Raw genomic sequence first — 11,612 nt, forward strand, 5'->3', positions numbered from 1 at the left:
CCGAGAATAGGTTAAGAGAGTCATAGTTACTCATAGTTATTCCCCCGTTTACCCGCGCTTCATTGAATTTCTTCACTTTGACATTCAGAGCACTGGGCAGAAATCACATCGCATAAACACCCGCCTCAGGCCTTCACAATGCTTTGTTTTCATTAAACAGTCAGATTGCCGGCCATGCACACCCCGGGGAGGTGTCACTGGGGGAAGCAACCACCGGAGCTGGGGGGATCCACAGGAAGGGCCCAACTTGCGTCCAGAGTAGCCGCCACCCAGGAAGGAGGTGCCTCGTCCAGCCGCGGTGCATGCCCAGCCCCACTTCATGCCCCACCTTTTCTTCATGCACCAGCCTTGCTTCATGCACCAGCCCTTAGAGCCAATCCTTATCCCGAAGTTACGGATCTGACTTGCCGACTTCCCTTACCTACATTGTTCCAACATGTCAGAGGCTGTTCACCTTGGAGACCTGCTGCGGATATGGGTATGATTCAGAAAAGGGGGTGATGCGGATATGGGTATGGCCCGGCATGAGATTTACACTATCTCCCCTGGATTTTCAAGGACCAGCGAGAGCTCACTGGACGCTGCCAGAACAGCTACGCTTTCCAAGGCTCGGTCTCCTCTCTCAGGGCGAATCCATTCCAGGGCGCCCTGCTTTTCACAAAGAAAAGATAAATCTCCCTGGGGCTCCCGCCTGCTTCTCCGGGATCGTTTGCGTTACTGCACTGGACACCGCAAGGGCGCCCATCTCCGCCACTCTCGGTTCAGGAATCTGAACCTGACTTCTTTTCGATCATCCGTGGGCAACGAAGGCCATCGCCCATCCCTTCCCAATGGTGCTCGCCCATCTCGTAGGACCGACTGACCCATGTTCAACTGCTGTTCACATGGAACCCTTCTCCACTTCGGCCTTCAAAATGAATATTTGCTACTACTGCAAAGATCTGCACCTGCGGCGGCTCCACCCAGGCTTCCGTGCGTACTGCTGCGGCCCTCCTACTCGTCGCGGCTTAGCCCCGCGGTTCTGAGCGCCGGCGACGGCAGGGCATGGGCCAGAGGCTCTAGCGCCATTCATTTTCAAGGCTAGTTGATTTGGCAGGTGAGTTTTTACACACTCCTTAGTGATTCCGACTTCCATGGCCACCGCCTGCTGTCTATATGAACCAACACCTTTTCTGGAGTCTGATGAGCGTTGGCATCGGACGCCTTAACCCGGATTTCGGTTCATCCCGCAATGCCAGTTATGTTTACCAAAAGTGGCCCACTAGGCACTCACATTCCACGCCAGCGAGCCGGGCTTCTTACCCATTTTAAGTTTGAGGATTGGTTGAGATTGTTTCGGCCCCAAGACCTCTAATCATTCGCTTTATTAGATAAAACCGGGGGCTCCGAGCGCCAGCTGTCCTGATGGAAACTTCAGAGGGAACCAGCAGCTAGATGGCTTGATTAGTCTTTCGCCCCTATACTAAGGTCGGACAACCGATTTGCATGTCAGGACCGCTACGGACCTCCACCAGAGTTTCCTCTGGCTTAGCCCTGCCCAGGCATAGTTCACCATCTTTCATGTCCTATCATGCATGCTCCACCTCCCCGACAGAGCGGGCGAGATGGGCCAGGGGTGCGCCCGCCTCAGGAAGCGCGGCAGGATCCCACCTCCGCCGCGTGCCGGCCCTCATCTTCATAGCGTCACAGGGTTTCGCTCGGACCTCTGACTCGTGCACGTGTTAGACTCCTTGGTCCATGTTTCAAGACAGGTCAGGTGGGTAACCGACATCGCTGAAGACCCCTGGTGCCCGGCGCGGGTCTCCCTGCCCGGCGGCAAGACGCGGTCGGGGCGCACTGAGAACAGTCCTCCCCAGTCGACAGTCGTGCCAGGAGCAGGGAGCCCCGTTCCCCCTTCCCCCCCCCTCCCGGTGCGCCCCGAGGGGCAGCCGGGAAAGGGTGCCTGGGGGAAGGCACGGAGGTGATCGAATCTCCCTCGGCCCGCCGAATACGGTGAAGCTGTTGCTGGGGGGGCTGTAACACCCTCCGCCTGCCATCCCGAATCGTTCCCAGCCGGTCGCGGCACACCACCACAGAGGAAATGCACTCTGTGGGGGCTGGGTAGGGCCCGGACGCCGGTCCCTCTGAGGGGATCCGGAACTCCTGGGCCACCGACCTTCCCGCCGTGTTGAATCCTCCAGGCAGACTGCACAGACCACACCCGTTTACCTCTTGACTCTTTCACGCCTTCAAAGTTCTTTTCAACTTTCCCTTACTGTACTTGTTGGCTATCGGTCTTGCGCCCATATTTAGCCTTAGATGGAGTTTACCACCCGCTTTGGGCTGCATTCCAAAGCAATCTGACTCCGAGAAGACCCGATGCCTGCGCGCCGGGGGCCGCTACTGGCCTAAAACCGTCTCCGGGGTGAGCCTCAATCAGAAGGACTTGGGCCCCTTGAGCGACGCAGGGGAGTCGGTCTTTTGTATGCCACATTTCCCGCGCCTGCCGCCGGGCGGGGATTCAGTGCTGGGTTCTTCCCTCTTCACTCGCCATTACTGGGGAAATCCTGGTTAGTTTAATTTCCTCCACTTAGTAATATGCTTAAATTTAGCGGGTCGCCACGTCTGATCTGAGGTCGTACTCTGAAGAAAATGCCGAAGCATTAAAGGGGAGAGGACCTCACTAAACCATCCAATCGGTAGTAGCGGCGGGCGGTGTGTACACAGAACAGGGACTTAATCAACGCGAGCTTATGACCCGCACTTACTGGAAATTCCTTGTTCATGGCAGGTTACCCGCACCTGCCAGCGAAGGGTAGACACATGCTGATCCGTTCAGCCTAGCTTGTGTGCAGCCCTGTACATCTAAGGGCATCACAGACCTGTTATTGCTTGATCTTGTTTGGCTGAACGCCACGTGTGCCTCAAAGAAGTTGGAAGCCGACCGCTGGGGGTCACGTAACTAGTTAGCATGGAGTCTTGTTCGTTATCGGAATTAACCAAACAAATTGCTCCACCAACTAAGAACGGTCATGCACCAGCAGCCACAGAATCGAGAAAGATCTATCAAACTGTCAATCCTTTCCGTGTCCAGACAGGTGAATTTTCCCGTGTTGAGTCAAATTAAGCCGCAGGCTCCACTCCTAGTGGTTTCCTTCCGTCAATTCCTTTAAGTTTCAGCTTTGCAACCATACTCCCCGTGGAACCCAAAGACTTTGGTTCCCGGAAGCTGCTCGGCGGGTCAGGGGAATAACACCACTGGATCGCTAGTCGGCATAGTTTATGGTCAGAACTACGACGGTATCTGATCATCTTTGAACCTCCGACTTTAGTTCTTGATTAATGAAAACATTCTTGGCAAATGCTTTCGCTTTGGTTCGTCTTAAGCTGGTCCAAGAATTTCACCTCTAGCAGCAAAATACGAATGCCCCCGGCTGTCACTCTTAATCATGGCCCCAGTTCTGAAAACCAACCAAACAGAACCGTAGTCCTATTCCATTATTCCTAGCTAAAGTATTCAGGTGACCGGCTGCTTTGAACACTCTAATTTTTTCAAAGTAAACACTTTGGAACCCCAGGACACTCAGTCAAGAGCATCAAGGGGGAACTGAGAGGCAGAGGCTGGGACAGGCGGTAGCTCGCTTTGTAGCGGACCACCAGCTCAATCCCCAGACCCAACTACGAGCTTTTTAACTGCAGCAACTTTAATATACGCTATTGGATCTGGCCTTACCACGGCTGCTGGCACCAGACTTGCCCTCCAATGGATCCTGGGGTGTGGGCTGGCACCAGACTAGCCCTCCAATGGATCCTGGGGTGTGGGAGCCCCGTCCTGCGGCCTTGGCAGGCCACAGGATGGGGCTCCCACACCCTAGGTCCTGACTGAAATCCAGGCCCAGGGCTAGTCCCTTCTTCTCAACCCAGCCAGGCCAGGGACATCAGGGAGCCTGTCCGGGCACGAGGGACTCTTGTCCTGGGCACACAGACCCTCGGCTTGCCACAGGACGTAAGCCCGTTTTCCACACATTTTTTCCATAATTCTGCATAGTGGTGTTACGCCAACTCCCCCCAGCCCTACTGGCTACAGCTGACAAACTTGGGCAGGAAGAAGCCTACATTGGGAAGCATCGCTTGATCTGACGCAAGCTCCAGGTACCAGTGCTGAGGGCATGTGTGTGCCTGACAGTGCAGCGTTTGAGTGACTGTGACTGCTTGGTGTGCTCCAGTGGGACCAACATTGTCCTGATCAAGCCCCACACCAAAAGAAAAAAAAAGGAAGAGGAATGGACATAATGAGAACGATAATAGAATAAAGGACAAAGTGCATAAGGGGGCCACTGTGCGTATAGTGGCACACTCCAATAAACTGTGCTAGCAACCACACAGCAGTAGGGAAAAGAAGAGGCCTAGCCAGGGAACTGGTGAAATTGTGCACATTAGATGGTGAAATGAGAAAAGAGTTCCGCAGAGTCTGCAAACACATGCTTGCACTGGGACAGAACAGCAGAAGGCACAAGGGAAGCAGGCACATCACAGTGCAAAGTGTCTTTAGCCACAAGTAATGCCTGAGTGCTGGGAACGATAGAGCGCACACATGCCCTGCCGATGGGGACAACATTGTCATGAGTAAGATTCGGAAAGTTGAACATTGATACGCACGTCTACAATAACAGCATGTCATTCCCACTGCAAGATGCTGCAGCCCCGCGCCTCAACATTGCGCAGCCATGCCAGTCACAGCACTACCACCATTCAGCCAATTGGTGGACTCCGTGACTGCTGCCCCGTGGTGGCACCAGTGGATAATATGCCTAGAACATTACTTTTGCACCAGGCGCAAGACAGAAACACAGTCAAACGGTCCATGATGCTTAACTTGTTCAGTGCAGAGTTGTATGACTTTTTCCAGAATCTCCCCAACACAGGGGGTGCCGATAATTTTGATACTGCTGTGACTGCTCTCTACTGGTACTTTGATCCACAATTTAACCCCAACTATGAAAGATTCAAGCTGCGGCACGCCTGAAAGACTGAGAACCAATCAGTGGAAGCATTTTATGCGTGTCTTCACAAAATGGCAAGCACCTGCATGAACATTGACAGGCCAGATGAAATAACAGCTCAGCTTATCCAGGGGTGCCAGTCTTTTAACCTAAAGAAACTCATCCAACGCCAACCAGGCATCATGCTAGATAAAATACTGATTCTGGCTTGGTCCTATAAGCTGGAAGAAGGCCAGGCTGAAGACATGAAGGCAGCCATCGCACATGGTGTGGGCACGCAAGCGACTCCCAAGGCCTAGAAAGTTAAGAACATGTAGATTCTATACTGTGCCGCACTGCCTGACCACGCATGGCCTCCACCCCTAAACAGAGCGAGAAAGTCTGTGGAAACTGTGGCATGGTACACCACCTGCCAAACATGTGCCCAACGCAAGGAAAGCCCAACAATTTCTAGCTACCAAGGATGAGAGCAGCTGACTCTCTGCTCTCTGTCCATTGAGGCTAGCAAGGAAGGGCAGAGCAGCCAATGTGTTGCGACTGCAAGTCGCCCTGAAGATGATTAAGATGGAGAGAAAATCCTCGCAAGAGGCCTTCACCTATGGGTCAAAGTAGAGATTGATGGGGTCCTGATGACTACTCTCATTGACACTGGTGCATCTGTAAATGCCATTGGCACAACTCAGTTCCGCAACCTGGCCCCACGACCCAAAATCACACCCACGAAAGTCAGGATCTTTACTTACAGAGGCACCGACCTAATACTCCTGAGAGGAGTGGTTGAAGTTGTAGTTGAAAATGAAGGCACAAAAACACGAGCCAAGTTCCACATAACAAAAGGAGACACAGGCTCTCTGCTAGGGTGCCACGCTGCGGAGAAGTGAGCCTGGCCTTCTTCGCCCGACAAGTACACCAGTCCCATGCAGACAACTTCCTGGTTGACTTCTCAGAGTTATTCAAAGGATTTGGTTGCCTCAAAAGAGTGAAGATTAAGCTTCATATAGATGAGGTAAGTACATTTTTATTATTATGCATGATTAATTAAAACCGTTGCATTTTCATAACAAATGTAATTAAAATGAATTATACAGAATTAAGATAAAATTTAAATCGTTATTTGGTCTGTCGTGTCAATTTAGTGATCCTTCAAGGTTAGAACCAAACGAGAGCATCTCTGGGATCAATTTGTCGTTTCATCCTGTTGTTTAGTTTTGGCTGCTAGTGAATCCTACAAAAATTTGTGTATTAAAACATCTTGTGCAAAATGCTGCAGTGCAAAATAGGCTTTGTTTAAAGACATGTAGGTCCTGAGTTCTCCCTTCTCAGTCTTAATTCCACAATCCTTGTTCTTTTGGCTTTGAGGTTTGCTATTCCACCTTTTTATTGTAAGACTAGTGTTGTTATAGCTTGTACAAAATGCTGCAGTGCATTGTAGTCTTTTTACAAAGCAAATAGGTCCAGGCTTCACCCCAGATAATCTAGCACCTGCAGTCTTTTTTTTGGGGGGGGGGGGGGGGGATTGAGGTTTGCTTTTCCACTCTTTTATTGTGAGATTAGTATTAATGTATCATTGTGGAGATTATGCAATGTACAAATCTGGCATGGTTTTGTCTGCAGTCTCCTCTCTACTTTGTTGAGGATTTTTGTGAAATGGCAGGTCAGTTGCGTGGAGCCAGATTTAAAGTAAGCCAGCACCGCCTGTCTGCAGGAGCAAATCCCAATTTGATTGAAGAGGTGGCGCAGAAGTAGGCATCTTTCTTTTGATAAACGTGTGCAGTTGCAGATTATGTGGACAAGATCCTCCGATCCGTGGCCACATAGTCTGCAGGTGTTGTCTCCAGGTTTCCTCTTCCATGGTGAACGCCTCATCAGCACCCGACATCGCCATAGCCATCCCGGACGGCTACAAGATCATCCGAAAGGACCACACCATCCAAACAGGAGGAGGAATCGCCATCGTCCATAAGAACACCATCCGCATCACGACCAGTTCCCACGATAACCTCGCTACCGCCGAACACCTTCACTTCCAGATCCACACCGACCCCAAGACCACACTCAGAGGCATCCTCATCTACAGACCACCAGGACCCCGCACACAATTCAGCGAAGACATCACTGACTTCATCAGCCCACACGCCCTCCCTTCCGAAGACTACATTCTACTGGGAGACCTCAACTTCCACCTGGAAAAGAAAAACGACAGCAACACCACCACTCTTCTGGCCAACCTGGCCAACCTCAGTCTCGAACAACTTGTCAATACCCCCACCTACTATGCCGGACACACGCTCGACCCAATCTTCACCTCCAGCAAGCACATCTCCTTCAATCACACCACAGCTCTCCATTGGATGGACCACAGCTGCGTTCACTTCAACTACATAAAAGACCACGACCCACAACCCCCCACAACTTATTCCCTGAAGAAACTGGAACAAAATTACCACCGACCAGCTCTTCACATCGCTTCACCAAATTCCTACTGCCAAATCATCGGACCCAAACCAAGCAGGCACCAACCTCACACATTGGATCACCCACAGCGCCGACGAACTAGCACCCTTGAAAAACCATCAAATCAAGCAAGGTAACAAAAAAGCCCCCTGGTTCAACGATGACCTTAAGAAATCCAAGAAGTTCTGTCGTACCCTCGAGAAAGCCTGGAGAAAAAACCCAACTACTGACAACCTGGCCACCTTCAAGAAAGCCACCCGCAAACACCACCAACTGATCCGATCCACCAAGAAATCAACCCTCAAGGATCGTCTTGACAACAACGCCCAAAACAGCAAGGAACTATTCAACATCGTCAAAGAATTTACCAACCCCACCGCCGGCACCAACAACATCATTCCCTCCCAAGACCTCTGCGACTCCCTAGCCTCATTCTTCCACAACAAAATGGCCGACATACATAACAGCTTCGAAAACCAGTCCGAAGACCAGTCCACTCCACCCACCTCCGAACCAAAACCGCCCTCTAACAACCTTTGCGCCTGGAACCCAATCACCACTGAAGACACCATCGGCCTGATGAACTCCATCCACTCAGGATCGCCAACCGACCCATGTCCCCACCACATTTTCAACAAAGCAGACTCCATTATCGCACCCCATCTCCGTGACGTCATCAACTGCTCCTTCAACTCCGCTACCTTCCCGGAAAGCTGGAAACATGCCGAACTCAGCGCCCTTCTGAAGAAACCCACAGCAGACCCCACTGAACTTAAGAACTACCGTCCCATCTCGCTCCTCCCATTCCCTGCCAAAGTCATTGAGAAAGCCGTCAACAGTCAGCTCGCCGCCTTCCTTGAATCCAACAAGTCCCTCGACCCCTCACAGTCCGGCTTCCGAGCCAAACATAGCACCGAAACCACCCTCATCGCAGCAACAGACGACATTCAAACTCTACTGGACAACGGAGAAACAGCTGCCCTCATCCTACTTGACCTCTCCGCAGCCTTCGACACAGTCTGTCATAGCACCCTCATACAACTCCTCAGCAACGGCGGAATACAAGGAAAAGCTTTGGACTGGATCATCTCGTTCCTCGCCGGAAAAACCCAGAGAGTCCGCCTCCCCCCTTTTAGATCAGAGGCCACCAAAGTCATCTGCGGCGTTCCACAAGGATCATCACTCAGTCCCACCCTCTTCAACATATACATGAGTCCCCTCGCATCCATCGCACGCCAACACAACCTCAACATCATCTCCTACGCAGACGACACCCAGCTGATCCTCTCCCTCACCAAAGACCCAAACACCGCCAAAACCAACTTACACGAAGGAATGAAAGAAGTAGCCGAGTGGATGAAGAACAGCCGTTTAAAACTGAACTCGGACAAAACCTAAGTCCTTATCTTAGGTTCATCCCCCTCCGCCTGGGATGACTCGTGGTGGCCACCAGCCCTGGGAACCGCACCCATACCTACGGACCACGCACGTAACCTGGGCTTCATCCTGGACTCCTCCCTCTCGATGACCAGACAAGTCAACGCCGTCTCATCTTCATGCTTCAATATCCTACGCATGCTCAAAAAAATCTTCCGTTGGATCCCCACCGAAACAAGGAAGACGGTCACCCACGCACTGGTCACAAGCCGACTGGATTAAGGAAACACCCTTTACGCTGGAACCACAGCCAAACTACAGAAAAACTTCAACGCATCCAAAACGCCTCAGCCAGACTCATACTGGACATCCCCCGTCAGGCTCACATTTCCGGTCACCTGAGGGACCTCCACTGGCTCCCCGTCAACAAGAGAATAACGTTCCGTCTCCCCACCCACGCACACAAAGCCCTCTACGACCTAGAGCCCGAATGCCTCAACACGCGACCGTCCTTCTACACCCCCTCCCTCCAACTACGATCGTCCAATCAAGCCCTTGCCGCAATTCCGCGCATCCATAGATCCACCATGGGGGGAAGATCCTTCTCCTACTTAGCGGCCAAAACCTGGAATCCTCTCCCCACCCACCTCCGCCTTACACAGAACCACCTCTCCTTCAGAAAGCAACTAAAAACTTGGATATTCGATAAGTAAAGTACCCCCCCTCCCTCAAGCGCCTTGAGACCCTCTGGGTGAGTAGTGCGCTATACACATTTTTGAACTTGAACTTGAACTTGAACATGGTGGACGGTGGGGTAAAATCAGTATTATGCCCATCCGATTTTATTAAAAATATCTCTTTTAGAAGAATGGTGAACCCTTTGCTCAGATATATTTGTGGTAAGGTTGTAACATAGTTGTTTAATATGTGCCAGCCATGTGCCCTTTGTACAAGTGCGGCCTTGTCTTCTTCCATTGACACTTTTACGGCTTTAGTGACTGCTTTCTTAAGGCTGGTATGGGTCGCTGGTGACTCCCATAGACTGTTCAGGCCTGTTGGCATAGGGAGGCTCTAAGGTACGCTCCGGCCGGTGAATTCCCTCTTAGTGACAGTTCAGCCCAGAGTTGTCAGTTTAATGTAACTTACTCTGCTCCTCTGATCTTATGCCAACATTTTACAAATGTACCTTTTCTGGCCAAGGACTGTTTCAGTAGTCCAAACTCTAGCCTAATTTGCGAGTGTGAGGCATAGTTTGGAAGCTGAAAAATCGTTCTAAACGACCTGGTGATTATTTTTTCCACAGCGATGGCATCTCTCCCTCGCATTACCTCGCTCCCGTATGTTATCGTACGAAGGAGTTTTGTTCGTATGACCTCGAGTAGGGGCACCAAAGAAGGTCCGGCAAGTGCTTTTTTTAATGCCTTTATGGTGACGGCTATTGTATTGCCTTTTTTCCTTAGTGCTTCTATTTGGGGGTTGAAGGAAACTTTGTTATCCAGCAGGACTCCTAGGTATTTGCAGTTCTTTACTGGTTCTAATCGGTATGTGTCCAGATGCCAACAGGGTTTTTTCTTTTTGGTAAGATTTATGGTCATTGTTTTTGTTTTGTCTAAATTGATCTTCAAAGTATTCTCGTGAGAGTATTCTTGAATTAGTTCTAGTAAGTGCTAGAGTCCTATTGGTGTTCGACTTCTGGAGACTAAATCATCAGCATATAGAAGCTTGGAGATGGTCGTATTGTCTACCTTGGGAGTGTGTGATATGCATTTATCTAGCCCTGCAGCTACATCTGCCATAAAGAGGTTGAATAACATGGGAGCTAGGACACACCCTGTCTCCTCTGTTTTTGCTGGTATTAGATGAAGTGAAGTATTAGGTATTAGGTGAAGTAGCGTGGCTCACTGGTTAGAGGCGGCAGACCCGAGAGCAGAGGACAGCCCGGGACCAGGGTTCGATTCCCGGCGTGGCAGGTTTCTGGACCAGGGTCAGCGGACTCGATAATTCTCTCGCCTCGGTGCCCACTCTGATCAGCGATCACACTCGGCAACTCTGGGCATTAGCTTGCCTCATCTTCACTAACGGCCCCACCAGACCGCCGGGGATGCCTGGTCTCACCCTGGAGATACCCATTAAGGGACCATCTCTCAGGGAAGCCAGGAAGGGTTTCGCAGCGGTCGAAGCGCCTTGGGACCCTACGGGTAAGTAGTGCGCTATATAAATGCCTATACATTACACACATTACATTACATTACATTACATGCTCTGGGTGCTGTGCCACTGCCATTTAGTGCCACAGTGTGAATGCTCCCTGTGTAAATGTAACTGTGAATTGGTATATCCCTGATTGGCTTATTTGGGTTACCTGTTAGTCCCTAGTAGTGTGGCCTGTGTGGGCACAGGACTGTTACCCCAAATGCTGCTGGTGGGCCTGCAGCGCTGGTTTGCGCCACCCACAAAAGCAGCTTGTAAATGGTACCTAAGACCTGCCACTGCAGTGTCTGTAGGCAGTCCAGAACTGCCATCTTGGCTGTGAAGTACCCACACTTCCCAGCCCCTGAACCTTCCCTTAGCATCATGTCAGTCACCCCTATGGTAGGTGCATTGTATGTGAAAGGCAGGACATGGCTTGATATGTGTAGCATGTCCTTGTAGTGATTTACCCTCCATTTTGTTTTTCATTGCTGCAAGGCTACCTGTTCTCCATAGGTTAGAATAGGCAGTCTGGCTATTACATCTTATAGTCCTAACTGTCCCAGGGAACATGGTAGAAAATCGAGTTTAGTATGTCAGAGCTCAGAA

At 50.9% G+C, this 11,612-nt stretch overlaps 1 pseudogene; it reads right to left on the reverse strand.

Moving 5' to 3' along the window:
* Positions 1-437: 437 nt before the first annotated feature.
* Positions 438-2,595, reverse strand: LOC147692099 (28S ribosomal RNA; annotated as a pseudogene).
* Positions 2,596-11,612: the final 9,017 nt, after the last annotated feature.

This window comes from Lissotriton vulgaris, chromosome 9, assembly GCF_964263255.1.
Source record: "Lissotriton vulgaris chromosome 9, aLisVul1.2, whole genome shotgun sequence".
Taxonomy (NCBI): Eukaryota; Metazoa; Chordata; class Amphibia; order Caudata; family Salamandridae; genus Lissotriton; species Lissotriton vulgaris.